Source organism: Lampris incognitus, chromosome 2, assembly GCF_029633865.1.
Source record: "Lampris incognitus isolate fLamInc1 chromosome 2, fLamInc1.hap2, whole genome shotgun sequence".
NCBI classification, from domain to species: domain Eukaryota; kingdom Metazoa; phylum Chordata; class Actinopteri; order Lampriformes; family Lampridae; genus Lampris; species Lampris incognitus.
The window spans coordinates 62,196,247-62,211,793 of NC_079212.1; positions in this window are offsets into that span (position 1 = coordinate 62,196,247).

A 15,547-nucleotide genomic window follows, 5' to 3' on the forward strand; every position below is an offset into this window, starting at 1 on the left:
CACCTCATGTTAACACAGCCTGTGGTAGTGACCATCAGATGAACTGAGCTGGGGTAATGTTACACTCCTACAGCTCATGTTAACAACACAGCCTCTGGTAGTGACCATCTGAAGAACTGAGCTGGGGGTAACGTTACACTCCTGTAGCTCATGTTAACAACACAGCCTGTGGTAGTGACCATCAGAAGAACTGAGCTGGGGTTAATGTTATACTCCTGTAGCTCATGTTAACAACACAGCCTGTGGTAGTGACTGACCATCACAAGAACTGAGCTGGGGGTAATGTTACACTCCTGTAGCTCATGTTAACAACACAGCCTGTGGTAGTGACCATCACAAGAACTGAGCTGGGGGTAATGTTACACTTCTACACCTCATGTTAACAACACAGCCTGTGGTAGTGACCATCAGAAGAACTGAGCTGGGGGTAATGTTACACTCCTACACCTCATGTTAACACAGCCTGTGGTAGTGACCATCAGAAGAACTGAGCTGGGGTAATGTTACACTCCTACAGCTCATGTTAACAACACAGCCTGTGGTAGTGACTGACTATCAAAAGAACTGAGCTGGGGGTAATGTTACGCTCCTACAGCTCATGTTAACAACACAGCCTGTGGTACTGACCATCAGAAGAACTGAGCTGGGGGTAATGTTACACTCCTGTAGCTCTTGTTAACAACACAGCCTGTGGTAGTGACCATCACAAGAACTGAGCTGGGGGTAATGTTACACTCCTACACCTCATGTTAACAACACAGCCTGTGGTAGTGACCATCACAAGAACTGAGCTGGGGGTAATGTTACACTCCTACACCTCATGTTAACACAGCCTTTGGTAGTGACCATCAGATGAACTGAGCTGGGGTAATGTTACACTCCTACAGCTCATGTTAACAACACAGCCTCTGGTAGTGACCATCACAAGAACTGAGCTGGGGTAATGTTACACTCCTACACCTCATGTTAACAACACAGCCTGTGGTAGTGACCATCAGAAGAACTGAGCTTGGGATAATGTTACGCTCCTACAGCTCATGTTAACAACACAGCCTCTGGTAGTGACTGACCATCAGAAGAACTGAGCTGGGGGTAATGTTACGCTCCTGTAGCTCATGATAACAACACAGCCTGTGGTAGTGACCATCACAAGAACTGAGCTGGGGGTAATGTTACACTCCTACAGCACATGTTAACAACACATTCTGTGGTAGTGACCATCACAAGAACTGAGCTGGGGGTAATGTTACACTCCTACAGCTCATGTTAACAACACAGCCTGTGGTAGTGACCATCACAAGAACTAAGCTGGGGGTAATGTTACACTCCTGTAGCTCATGTTAACAACACAGCCTGTCGTATTGACCATCACAAGAACTGAGCTGGGGTTAATGTTACACTCCTGTAGCTCATGTTAACAACACAGCCTGTGGTAGTGACCATCAGAAGAACTGAGCTGGGGGTAATGTTACACTCCTGTAGCTCATGTTAACAACACAGCCTGTGGTAGTGACCATCACAAGAACTGAGCTGGGGGTAATGTTACACTCCTACACCTCATGTTAACAACACAGCCTGTGGTAGTGACCATCAGAAGAACTGAGCTGGGGCTAATGTTACACTCCTACACCTCATGTTAACACAGCCTGTGGTAGTGACCATCAGAAGAACTGAGCTGGTGTAATGTTACACTCCTACAGCTCATGTTAACAACACAGCCTTTGGTAGTGACCAGCAGAAGAACTGAGCTGGGGTTAATGTTACGCTCCTACAGCTCATGTTAACAACACAGCCTGTGGTAGTGACCATCAGAAGAACTGAGCTGGGGTTAATGTTATACTCCTGTAGCTCATGTTAACAACACAGCCTGTGGTAGTGACCATCAGAAGAACTGAGCTGGGGGTAATGTTACACTCCTGTAGCTCATGTTAACAACACAGTCTGTGGTAGTGACCATCAGAAGAACTGAGCTGGGGGTAATGTTACACTCCTACACCTCATGTTAACAACACAGCCTGTGGTAGTGACCATCAGAAGAACTGAGCTTGGGATAATGTTACGCTCCTACAGCTCATGTTAACAACACAGCCTGTGGTAGTGACCATCACAAGAACTGAGCTGGGGGTAATGTTACACTCCTACAGCTCATGTTAACAACACAGCCTGTGGTAGTGACTGACTATCAGAAGAACTGAGCTGGGGGTAATGTTACGCTCCTACAGCTCATGTTAACAACACAGCCTGTGGTAGTGACTGACTATCAGAAGAACTGACCTGGGGGTAATGTTACACTCCTACAGCTCATGTTAACAACACAGCCTGTGGTAGTGACCAGCAGAAGAACTGAGCTTGGGGTAATGTTACCCTCCTACAGCTCATGTTAAAAACACAGCCTGTGGTAGTGACCATCAGAAGAACTGAGCTGGGGTTAATGTTACACTCCTACAGCTCATGTTAACAACACAGCCTGTGGTAGTGACCATCAGAAGAACTGAGCTGGGGTTAATGTTATACTGCTGTAGCTCATGTTAACAACACAGCCTCTGGTAGTGACCATCAGAAGAACTGAGCTGGGGTAATGTTACACTCCTACACCTCATGTTAACAACACAGCCTGTGGTAGTGACCATCAGAAGAACTGAGCTGGGGGTAATGTTACACTCCTGTAGCTCATGTTAACAACACAGCCTGTGGTAGTGACTGACCATCAGAAGAACTGAGCTGGGGGTAATGTTACGCTCCTGTAGCTCATGATAACAACACAGCCTGTGGTAGTGACCATCACAAGAACTGAGCTGGGGGTAATGTTACACTCCTACAGCACATGTTAACAACACATTCTGTGGTAGTGACCATCACAAGAACTGAGCTGGGGGTAATGTTACACTCCTACAGCTCATGTTAACAACACAGCCTGTGGTAGTGACCATCACAAGAACTAAGCTGGGGGTAATGGTACACTCCTGTAGCTCATGTTAACAACACAGCCTGTCGTATTGACCATCACAAGAACTGAGCTGGGGTTAATGTTACACTCCTGTAGCTCATGTTAACAACAGAGCCTGTGGTAGTGACCATCAGAAGAACTGAGCTGGGGTTAATGTTATACTCCTGTAGCTCATGTTAACAACACAGCCTGTGGTAGTGACTGACCATCACAAGAACTGAGCTGGGGGTAATGTTACACTCCTGTAGCTCATGTTAACAACACAGCCTGTGGTAGTGACCATCACAAGAACTGAGCTGGGGGTAATGTTACACTCCTACACCTCATGTTAACAACACAGCCTGTGGTAGTGACCATCAGAAGAACTGAGCTGGGGGTAATGTTACACTCCTACACCTCATGTTAACACAGCCTGTGGTAGTGACCATCAGAAGAACTGAGCTGGGGTAATGTTACACTCCTACAGCTCATGTTAACAACACAGCCTGTGGTAGTGACTGACTATCAGAAGAACTGAGCTGGGGGTAATGTTACGCTCCTACAGCTCATGTTAACAACACAGCCTGTGGTACTGACCATCAGAAGAACTGAGCTGGGGGTAATGTTACACTCCTGTAGCTCATGTTAACAACACAGCCTGTGGTAGTGACCATCACAAGAACTGAGCTGGGGGTAATGTTACACTCCTACGCCTCATGTTAACAACACAGCCTGTGGTAGTGACCATCAGAAGAACTGAGCTGGGGGTAATGTTACACTCATACACCTCATGTTAACACAGCCTGTGGTAGTGACCATCAGATGAACTGAGCTGGGGTTATGTTACACTCCTACAGCTCATGTTAACAACACAGCCTTTGGTAGTGACCATCACAAGAACTGAGCTGGGGTAATGTTACACTCCTACACCTCATGTTAACAACACAGCCTGTGGTAGTAACCATCAGAAGAACTGAGCTTGGGATAATGTTACGCTCCTACAGCTCATGTTAACAACACAGCCTCTGGTAGTGACCATCACAAGAACTGAGCTGGGGGTAATGTTACACTCCTACAGCTCATGTTAACAACACAGCCTGTGGTAGTGACCATCACAAGAACTAAGCTGGGGGTAATGTTACACTCCTGTAGTTCATGTTAACAACACATGCCTGTGGTAGTGACCATCACAAGAACTGAGCTGGGGGTAATGTTACACTCCTACACCTCATGTTAACAACACAGCCTGTGGTAGTGACCATCAGAAGAACTGAGCTGGGGGTAATGTTACACTCCTACACCTCATGTTAACACAGCCTGTGGTAGTGACCATCAGAAGAACTGAGCTGGGGTAATGTTACACTCCTACAGCTCATGTTAACAACACAGCCTGTGGTAGTGACTGACTATCAGAAGAACTGTGCTGAGGGTAATGTTACGCTCCTACAGCTCATGTTAACAACACAGCCTGTGGTACTGACCATCAGAAGAACTGAGCTGGGGGTAATGTTACACTCCTACAGCTCATGTTAACAACACAGCCTGTGGTAGTGACCAGCAGAAGAACTGAGCTGGGGTTAATGTTACGCTCCTACAGCTCATGTTAACAACACAGCCTGTGGTAGTGACCATCAGAAGAACTGAGCTGGGGTTAATGTTATACTCCTGTAGCTCATGTTAACAACACAGCCTGTGGTTGTGACCACCAGAAGAACTGAGCTGGGGGTAATGTTACACTCCTACACCGCATGTTAACAACACAGCCTGTGGTAGTGACTGACTATCAGAAGAACTGAGCTGGGGGTAATGTTACGCTCCTACAGCTCATGTTAACAACACAGCCTGTGGTAGTGACTGACTATCAGAAGAACTGAGCTGGGGTTAATGTTATACTCCTGTAGCTCATGTTAACAACACAGCCTGTGGTTGTGACCACCAGAAGAACTGAGCTGGGGGTAATGTTACACTCCTACACCGCATGTTAACAACACAGCCTGTGGTAGTGACCATCAGAAGAACTGAGCTGGGGGTAATGTTACACTCCTGTAGCTCATGTTAACAACACAGTCTGTGGTAGTGACCATCAGAAGAACTAAGCTGGGGGTAATGTTACACTCCTACACCTCATGTTAACAACACAGCCTGTGGTAGTGACCATCAGAAGAACTGAGCTTGGGATAATTTTACGCTCCTACAGCTCATGTTAACAACACAGCCTGTGGTAGTGACCATCACAAGAACTGAGCTGGGGGTAATGTTACACTCCTACAGCTCATGTTAACAACACAGCCTGTGGTAGTGACCATCACAAGAACTAAGCTGGGGGTAATGTTACACTCCTGTAGCTCATGTTAACAACACAGCCTGTCGTATTGACCATCACAAGAACTGAGCTGGGGTTAATGTTACGCTCCTACAGCTCATGTTAACAACACAGCCTGTGGTAGTGACCATCAGAAGAACTGAGCTGGGGGTAATGTTATACTCCTGTAGCTCATGTTAACAACACAGCCTGTGGTAGTGACTGACTATCAGAAGAACTGAGCTGGGGGTAATGTTACGCTCCTACAGCTCATGTTAACAACACAGCCTGTGGTACTGACCATCAGAAGAACTGAGCTGGGGGTAATGTTACACTCCTACAGCTCATGTTAGCAACACAGCCTGTGGTAGTGACCAGCAGAAGAACTGAGCTGGGGTTAATGTTATGCTCCTACAGCTCATGTTAAAAACACAGCCTGTGGTAGTGACCATCAGAAGAACTGAGCAGGGGTTAATGTTATAGTCCTGTAGCTGATGTTAACAACACAGCCTGTGGTAGTGACTGACTATCAGAAGAACTGAGCTGGGGGTAATGTTACACTCCTGTAGCTCATGTTAACAACACAGCCTGTGGTAGTGACCATCACAAGAACTGAGCTGGGGGTAATGTTACACTCCTACACCTCATGTTAACAACACAGCCTGTGGTAGTGACCACCAGAAGAACTGAGCTGGGGGTAATGTTACACTCCTACACCTCATGTTTACACAGCCTGTGGTAGCTACCATCAGAAGAACTGAGCTGGGGTAATGTTACACTCCTAGAGCTCATGTTAACAACACAGCCTGTGGTAGTGACTGACTATCAGAAGAACTGAGCTGGGGGTAATGTTACGCTCCTACAGCTCATGTTAACAACACAGCCTGTGGTACTGACCATCAGAAGAACTGAGCTGGGGGTAATGTTACACTCCTACAGCTCATGTTAGCAACACAGCCTGTGGTAGTGACCAGCAGAAGAACTGAGCTGGGGTTAATGTTATGCTCCTACAGCTCATGTTAAAAACACAGCCTGTGGTAGTGACCATCAGAAGAACTGAGCAGGGGTTAATGTTATAGTCCTGTAGCTGATGTTAACAACACAGCCTGTGGTAGTGACTGACTATCAGAAGAACTGAGCTGGGGGTAATGTTACGCTCCTACAGCTCATGTTAACAACACAGCCTGTGGTACTGACCATCAGAAGAACTGAGCTGGGGGTAATGTTACACTCCTGTAGCTCATGTTAACAACACAGCCTGTGGTAGTGACCATCACAAGAACTGAGCTGGGGGTAATGTTACACTCCTACACCACATGTTAACAACACAGCCTGTGGTAGTGACCATCAGAAGAACTGAGCTGGGGGTAATGTTACACTCCTACACCTCATGTTAACACAGCCTGTGGTAGTGACCATCAGAAGAACTGAGCTGGGGTAATGTTACACTCCTACAGCTCATGTTAACAACACAGCCTGTGGTAGTGACTGACTATCAGAAGAACTGAGCTGGGGGTAATGTTACGCTCCTACAGCTCATGTTAACAACACAGCCTGTGGTACTGACCATCAGAAGAACTGAGCTGGGGGTAATGTTACACTCCTGTAGCTCATGTTAACAACACAGCCTGTGGTAGTGACCATCACAAGAACTGAGCTGGGGGTAATGTTACACTCCTACGCCTCATGTTAACAACACAGCCTGTGGTAGTGACCATCAGAAGAACTGAGCTGGGGGTAATGTTACACTCATACACCTCATGTTAACACAGCCTGTGGTAGTGACCATCAGATGAACTGAGCTGGGGTTATGTTACACTCCTACAGCTCATGTTAACAACACAGCCTTTGGTAGTGACCATCACAAGAACTGAGCTGGGGTAATGTTACACTCCTACACCTCATGTTAACAACACAGCCTGTGGTAGTAACCATCAGAAGAACTGAGCTTGGGATAATGTTACGCTCCTACAGCTCATGTTAACAACACAGCCTCTGGTAGTGACCATCACAAGAACTGAGCTGGGGGTAATGTTACACTCCTACAGCTCATGTTAACAACACAGCCTGTGGTAGTGACCATCACAAGAACTAAGCTGGGGGTAATGTTACACTCCTGTAGTTCATGTTAACAACACATGCCTGTGGTAGTGACCATCACAAGAACTGAGCTGGGGGTAATGTTACACTCCTACACCTCATGTTAACAACACAGCCTGTGGTAGTGACCATCAGAAGAACTGAGCTGGGGGTAATGTTACACTCCTACACCTCATGTTAACACAGCCTGTGGTAGTGACCATCAGAAGAACTGAGCTGGGGTAATGTTACACTCCTACAGCTCATGTTAACAACACAGCCTGTGGTAGTGACTGACTATCAGAAGAACTGTGCTGAGGGTAATGTTACGCTCCTACAGCTCATGTTAACAACACAGCCTGTGGTAGTGACCATCAGAAGAACTGAGCTGGGGTTAATGTTATACTCCTGTAGCTCATGTTAACAACACAGCCTGTGGTTGTGACCACCAGAAGAACTGAGCTGGGGGTAATGTTACACTCCTACACCGCATGTTAACAACACAGCCTGTGGTAGTGACCATCAGAAGAACTGAGCTGGGGGTAATGTTACACTCCTGTAGCTCATGTTAACAACACAGTCTGTGGTAGTGACCATCAGAAGAACTAAGCTGGGGGTAATGTTACACTCCTACACCTCATGTTAACAACACAGCCTGTGGTAGTGACCATCAGAAGAACTGAGCTTGGGATAATTTTACGCTCCTACAGCTCATGTTAACAACACAGCCTGTGGTAGTGACCATCACAAGAACTGAGCTGGGGGTAATGTTACACTCCTACAGCTCATGTTAACAACACAGCCTGTGGTAGTGACCATCACAAGAACTAAGCTGGGGGTAATGTTACACTCCTGTAGCTCATGTTAACAACACAGCCTGTCGTATTGACCATCACAAGAACTGAGCTGGGGTTAATGTTACGCTCCTACAGCTCATGTTAACAACACAGCCTGTGGTAGTGACCATCAGAAGAACTGAGCTGGGGGTAATGTTATACTCCTGTAGCTCATGTTAACAACACAGCCTGTGGTAGTGACTGACTATCAGAAGAACTGAGCTGGGGGTAATGTTACGCTCCTACAGCTCATGTTAACAACACAGCCTGTGGTACTGACCATCAGAAGAACTGAGCTGGGGGTAATGTTACACTCCTACAGCTCATGTTAGCAACACAGCCTGTGGTAGTGACCAGCAGAAGAACTGAGCTGGGGTTAATGTTATGCTCCTACAGCTCATGTTAAAAACACAGCCTGTGGTAGTGACCATCAGAAGAACTGAGCAGGGGTTAATGTTATAGTCCTGTAGCTGATGTTAACAACACAGCCTGTGGTAGTGACTGACTATCAGAAGAACTAAGCTGGGGGTAATGTTACACTCCTGTAGCTCATGTTAACAACACAGCCTGTGGTAGTGACCATCACAAGAACTGAGCTGGGGGTAATGTTACACTCCTACACCTCATGTTAACAACACAGCCTGTGGTAGTGACCACCAGAAGAACTGAGCTGGGGGTAATGTTACACTCCTACACCTCATGTTTACACAGCCTGTGGTAGCTACCATCAGAAGAACTGAGCTGGGGTAATGTTACACTCCTAGAGCTCATGTTAACAACACAGCCTGTGGTAGTGACTGACTATCAGAAGAACTGAGCTGGGGGTAATGTTACGCTCCTACAGCTCATGTTAACAACACAGCCTGTGGTACTGACCATCAGAAGAACTGAGCTGGGGGTAATGTTACACTCCTACAGCTCATGTTAGCAACACAGCCTGTGGTAGTGACCAGCAGAAGAACTGAGCTGGGGTTAATGTTATGCTCCTACAGCTCATGTTAAAAACACAGCCTGTGGTAGTGACCATCAGAAGAACTGAGCAGGGGTTAATGTTATAGTCCTGTAGCTGATGTTAACAACACAGCCTGTGGTAGTGACTGACTATCAGAAGAACTGAGCTGGGGGTAATGTTACACTCCTGTAGCTCATGTTAACAACACAGCCTGTGGTTAGGACCATCACAAGAACTGAGCTGGGGGTAATGTTACACTCCTACACCTCATGTTAACAACACAGCCTGTGGTAGTGACCATCAGAAGAACTGAGCTGGGGGTAATGTTACACTCCTACACCTCATGTTTACACAGCCTGTGGTAGTGACCATCAGAAGAACTGAGCTGGGGTAATGTTACACTCCTACAGCTCATGTTAGCAACACAGCCTGTGGTAGTGACCAGCAGAAGAACTGAGCTGGGGGTAATGTTACCCTCCTACAGCTCATGTTAAAAACACAGCCTGTGGTAGTGACCATCAGAAGAACTGAGTTGGGGTTAATGTTACGCTCCTACAGCTCATGTTAACAACACAGCCTGTGGTAGTGACCATCAGAAGAACTGAGCTGGGGTTAATGTTATACTCCTCTAGCTCATGTTAACAACACAGCCTGTGGTAGTGACCATCAGAAGAACTGAGCTGGGATAATGTTACACTCCTACACCTCATGTTAACAACACAGCCTGTGGTAGTGACCATCAGAAGAACTGAGCTTGGGATAATGTTACGCTCCTACAGCTCATGTTAACAACACAGCCTCTGGTAGTGACCATCACAAGAACTGAGCTGGGGGTAATGTTACACTCCTACAGCTCATGTTAACAACACAGCCTGTGGTAGTGACCATCACAAGAACTAAGCTGGGGGTAATGTTACACTCCTGTAGCTCATGTTAACAACACAGCCTGTGGTAGTGACCATCAGAAGAACTGAGCTGGGGTTAATGTTACGCTCCTACAGCTCATGTTAACAACACAGCCTGTGGTAGTGACCATCACAAGAACTAAGCTGGGAGTAATGTTACACTCCTGTAGCTCATGTTAACAACACAGCCTGTCGTATTGACCATCACAAGAACTGAGCTGGGGTTAATGTTACGCTCCTACAGCTCATGTTAACAACACAGCCTGTGGTAGTGACCATCAGATGAACTGAGCTGGGGTTAATGTTATACTCCTCTAGCTCATGTTAACAACACAGCCTGTGGTAGTGACTGACCATCAGAAGAACTGAGCTGGGGGTAATGTTACGCTCCTGTAGCTCATGATAATAACACAGCCTGTGGTAGTGACCATCACTAGAACTGAGCTGGGGGTAATGTTACACTCCTACAGCACATGTTAACAACACATTCTGTGGTAGTGACCATCACAAGAACTGAGCTGGGGGTAATGTTACACTCCTACAGCTCATGTTAACAACACAGCCTGTGGTAGTGACCATCACAAGAACTAAGCTGGGGGTAATGTTACACTCCTGTAGCCCATGTTAACAACACAGCCTGTCGTATTGACCATCACAAGAACTGAGCTGGGGTTAATGTTACACTCCTGTAGCTCATGTTAACAACTCAGCCTGTGGTAGTGACCATCAGAAGAACTGAGCTGGGGTTAATGTTATACTCCTGTAGCTCATGTTAACAACACAGCCTGTGGTAGTGACTGACCATCACAAGAACTGAGCTGGGGGTAATGTTACACTCCTGTAGCTCATGTTAACAACACAGCCTGTGGTAGTGACCATCACAAGAACTGAGCTGGGGGTAATGTTACACTCCTGTAGCTCATGTTAACAACACAGCCTGTCGTATTGACCATCACAAGAACTGAGCTGGGGTTAATGTTACGCTCCTACAGCTCATGTTAACAACACAGCCTGTGGTAGTGACCATCAGAAGAACTGAGCTGGGGGTAATGTTATACTCCTGTAGCTCATGTTAACAACACAGCCTGTGGTAGTGACTGACTATCAGAAGAACTGAGCTGGGGGTAATGTTACGCTCCTACAGCTCATGTTAACAACACAGCCTGTGGTACTGACCATCAGAAGAACTGAGCTGGGGGTAATGTTACACTCCTACAGCTCATGTTAGCAACACAGCCTGTGGTAGTGACCAGCAGAAGAACTGAGCTGGGGTTAATGTTATGCTCCTACAGCTCATGTTAAAAACACAGCCTGTGGTAGTGACCATCAGAAGAACTGAGCAGGGGTTAATGTTATAGTCCTGTAGCTGATGTTAACAACACAGCCTGTGGTAGTGACTGACTATCAGAAGAACTGAGCTGGGGGTAATGTTACACTCCTGTAGCTCATGTTAACAACACAGCCTGTGGTAGTGACCATCACAAGAACTGAGCTGGGGGTAATGTTACACTCCTACACCTCATGTTAACAACACAGCCTGTGGTAGTGACCACCAGAAGAACTGAGCTGGGGGTAATTTTACACTCCTACACCTCATGTTTACACAGCCTGTGGTAGCTACCATCAGAAGAACTGAGCTGGGGTAATGTTACACTCCTAGAGCTCATGTTAACAACACAGCCTGTGGTAGTGACTGACTATCAGAAGAACTGAGCTGGGGGTAATGTTACGCTCCTACAGCTCATGTTAACAACACAGCCTGTGGTACTGACCATCAGAAGAACTGAGCTGGGGGTAATGTTACACTCCTACAGCTCATGTTAGCAACACAGCCTGTGGTAGTGACCAGCAGAAGAACTGAGCTGGGGTTAATGTTATGCTCCTACAGCTCATGTTAAAAACACAGCCTGTGGTAGTGACCATCAGAAGAACTGAGCAGGGGTTAATGTTATAGTCCTGTAGCTGATGTTAACAACACAGCCTGTGGTAGTGACTGACTATCAGAAGAACTGAGCTGGGGGTAATGTTACACTCCTGTAGCTCATGTTAACAACACAGCCTGTGGTTAGGACCATCACAAGAACTGAGCTGGGGGTAATGTTACACTCCTACACCTCATGTTAACAACACAGCCTGTGGTAGTGACCATCAGAAGAACTGAGCTGGGGGTAATGTTACACTCCTACACCTCATGTTTACACAGCCTGTGGTAGTGACCATCAGAAGAACTGAGCTGGGGTAATGTTACACTCCTACAGCTCATGTTAGCAACACAGCCTGTGGTAGTGACCAGCAGAAGAACTGAGCTGGGGGTAATGTTACCCTCCTACAGCTCATGTTAAAAACACAGCCTGTGGTAGTGACCATCAGAAGAACTGAGTTGGGGTTAATGTTACGCTCCTACAGCTCATGTTAACAACACAGCCTGTGGTAGTGACCATCAGAAGAACTGAGCTGGGGTTAATGTTATACTCCTCTAGCTCATGTTAACAACACAGCCTGTGGTAGTGACCATCAGAAGAACTGAGCTGGGGTAATGTTACACTCCTACACCTCATGTTAACAACACAGCCTGTGGTAGTGACCATCAGAAGAACTGAGCTTGGGATAATGTTACGCTCCTACAGCTCATGTTAACAACACAGCCTCTGGTAGTGACCATCACAAGAACTGAGCTGGGGGTAATGTTACACTCCTACAGCTCATGTTAACAACACAGCCTGTGGTAGTGACCATCACAAGAACTAAGCTGGGGGTAATGTTACACTCCTGTAGCTCATGTTAACAACACAGCCTGTGGTAGTGACCATCAGAAGAACTGAGCTGGGGTTAATGTTACGCTCCTACAGCTCATGTTAACAACACAGCCTGTGGTAGTGACCATCACAAGAACTAAGCTGGGAGTAATGTTACACTCCTGTAGCTCATGTTAACAACACAGCCTGTCGTATTGACCATCACAAGAACTGAGCTGGGGTTAATGTTACGCTCCTACAGCTCATGTTAACAACACAGCCTGTGGTAGTGACCATCAGATGAACTGAGCTGGGGTTAATGTTATACTCCTCTAGCTCATGTTAACAACACAGCCTGTGGTAGTGACTGACCATCAGAAGAACTGAGCTGGGGGTAATGTTACGCTCCTGTAGCTCATGATAATAACACAGCCTGTGGTCGTGACCATCACTAGAACTGAGCTGGGGGTAATGTTACACTCCTACAGCACATGTTAACAACACATTCTGTGGTAGTGACCATCACAAGAACTGAGCTGGGGGTAATGTTACACTCCTACAGCTCATGTTAACAACACAGCCTGTGGTAGTGACCATCACAAGAACTAAGCTGGGGGTAATGTTACACTCCTGTAGCCCATGTTAACAACACAGCCTGTCGTATTGACCATCACAAGAACTGAGCTGGGGTTAATGTTACACTCCTGTAGCTCATGTTAACAACTCAGCCTGTGGTAGTGACCATCAGAAGAACTGAGCTGGGGTTAATGTTATACTCCTGTAGCTCATGTTAACAACACAGCCTGTGGTAGTGACTGACCATCACAAGAACTAAGCTGGGGGTAATGTTACACTCCTGTAGCTCATGTTAACAACACAGCCTGTGGTAGTGACCATCACAAGAACTGAGCTGGGGGTAATGTTACACTCCTACACCTCATGTTAACAACACAGCCTGTGGTAGTGACCATCAGAAGAACTGAGCTGGGGGTAATGTTACACTCCTACACCTCATGTTAACACAGCCTGTGGTAGTGACCATCAGAAGAACTGAGCTGGGGTAATGTTACACTCCTACAGCTCATGTTAACAACACAGCCTGTGGTAGTGACTGACTATCAGAAGAACTGAGCTGGGGGTAATGTTACGCTCCTACAGCTCATGTTAACAACACAGCCTGTGGTACTGACCATCAGAAGAACTGAGCTGGGGGTAATGTTACACTCCTGTAGCTCATGTTAACAACACAGCCTGTGGTAGTGACCATCACAAGAACTGAGCTGGGGGTAATGTTACACTCCTACACCTCATGTTAACAACACAGCCTGTGGTAGTGACCATCAGAAAAACTGAGCTGGGGGTAATGTTACACTCCTACACCTCATGTTAACACAGCCTGTGGTAGTGACCATCAGATGAACTGAGCTGGGGTAATGTTACACTCCTACAGCTCATGTTAACAACACAGCCTTTGGTAGTGACCATCACAAGAACTGAGCTGGGGTAATGTTACACTCCTACACCTCATGTTAACAACACAGCCTGTGGTAGTGACCATCAGAAGAACTGAGCTTGGGATAATGTTACGCTCCTACAGCTCATGTTAACAACACAGCCTCTGGTAGTGACCATCACAAGAACTGAGCTGGGGGTAATGTTACACTCCTACAGCTCATGTTAACAACACAGCCTGTGGTAGTGACCATCACAAGAACTAAGCTGGGGGTAATGTTACACTCCTGTAGCTCATGTTAACAACACAGCCTGTGGTAGTGACCATCACAAGAACTGAGCTGGGGGTAATGTTACACTCCTATACCTCATGTTAACAACACAGCCTGTGGTAGTGACCATCAGAAGAACTGAGCTGGGGGTAATGTTACACTCCTACACCTCATGTTAACACAGCCTGTGGTAGTGACCATCAGAAGAACTGAGCTGGGGTAATGTTACACTCCTACAGCTCATGTTAACAACACAGCCTGTGGTAGTGACTGACTATCAGAAGAACTGTGCTGGGGGTAATGTTACGCTCCTACAGCTCTAGTTAACAACACAGCCTGTGGTACTGACCATCAGAAGAACTGAGCTGGGGTAATGTTACACTCCTACAGCTCATGTTAACAACACAGCCTGTGGTAGTGACCAGCAGAAGAACTGAGCTGGGGTTAATGTTACGCTCCTACAGCTCATGTTAACAACACAGCCTGTGGTAGTGACCATCAGAAGAACTGAGCTGGGGTTAATGTTATACTCCTGTAGCTCATGTTAACAACACAGCCTGTGGTTGTGACCATCAGAAGAACTGAGCTGGGGGTAATGTTACACTCCTACACCTCATGTTAACAACACAGCCTGTGGTAGTGACCATCAGAAGAACTGAGCTGGGGGTAATGTTACACTCCTGTAGCTCATGTTAACAACACAGTCTGTGGTAGTGACCATCAGAAGAACTAAGCTGGGGGTAATGTTACACTCCTACACCTCATGTTAACAACACAGCCTGTGGTAGTGACCATCAGAAGAACTGAGCTTGGGATAATTTTACGCTCCTACAGCTCATGTTAACAACACAGCCTGTGGTAGTGACCATCACAAGAACTGAGCTGGGGGTAATGTTACACTCCTACAGCTCATGTTAACAACACAGCCTGTGGTAGTGACCATCACAAGAACTAAGCTGGGGGTAATGTTACACTCCTGTAGCTCATGTTAACAACACAGCCTGTCGTATTGACCATCACAAGAACTGAGCTGGGGTTAATGTTACGCTCCTACAGCTCATGTTAACAACACAGCCTGTGGTAGTGAC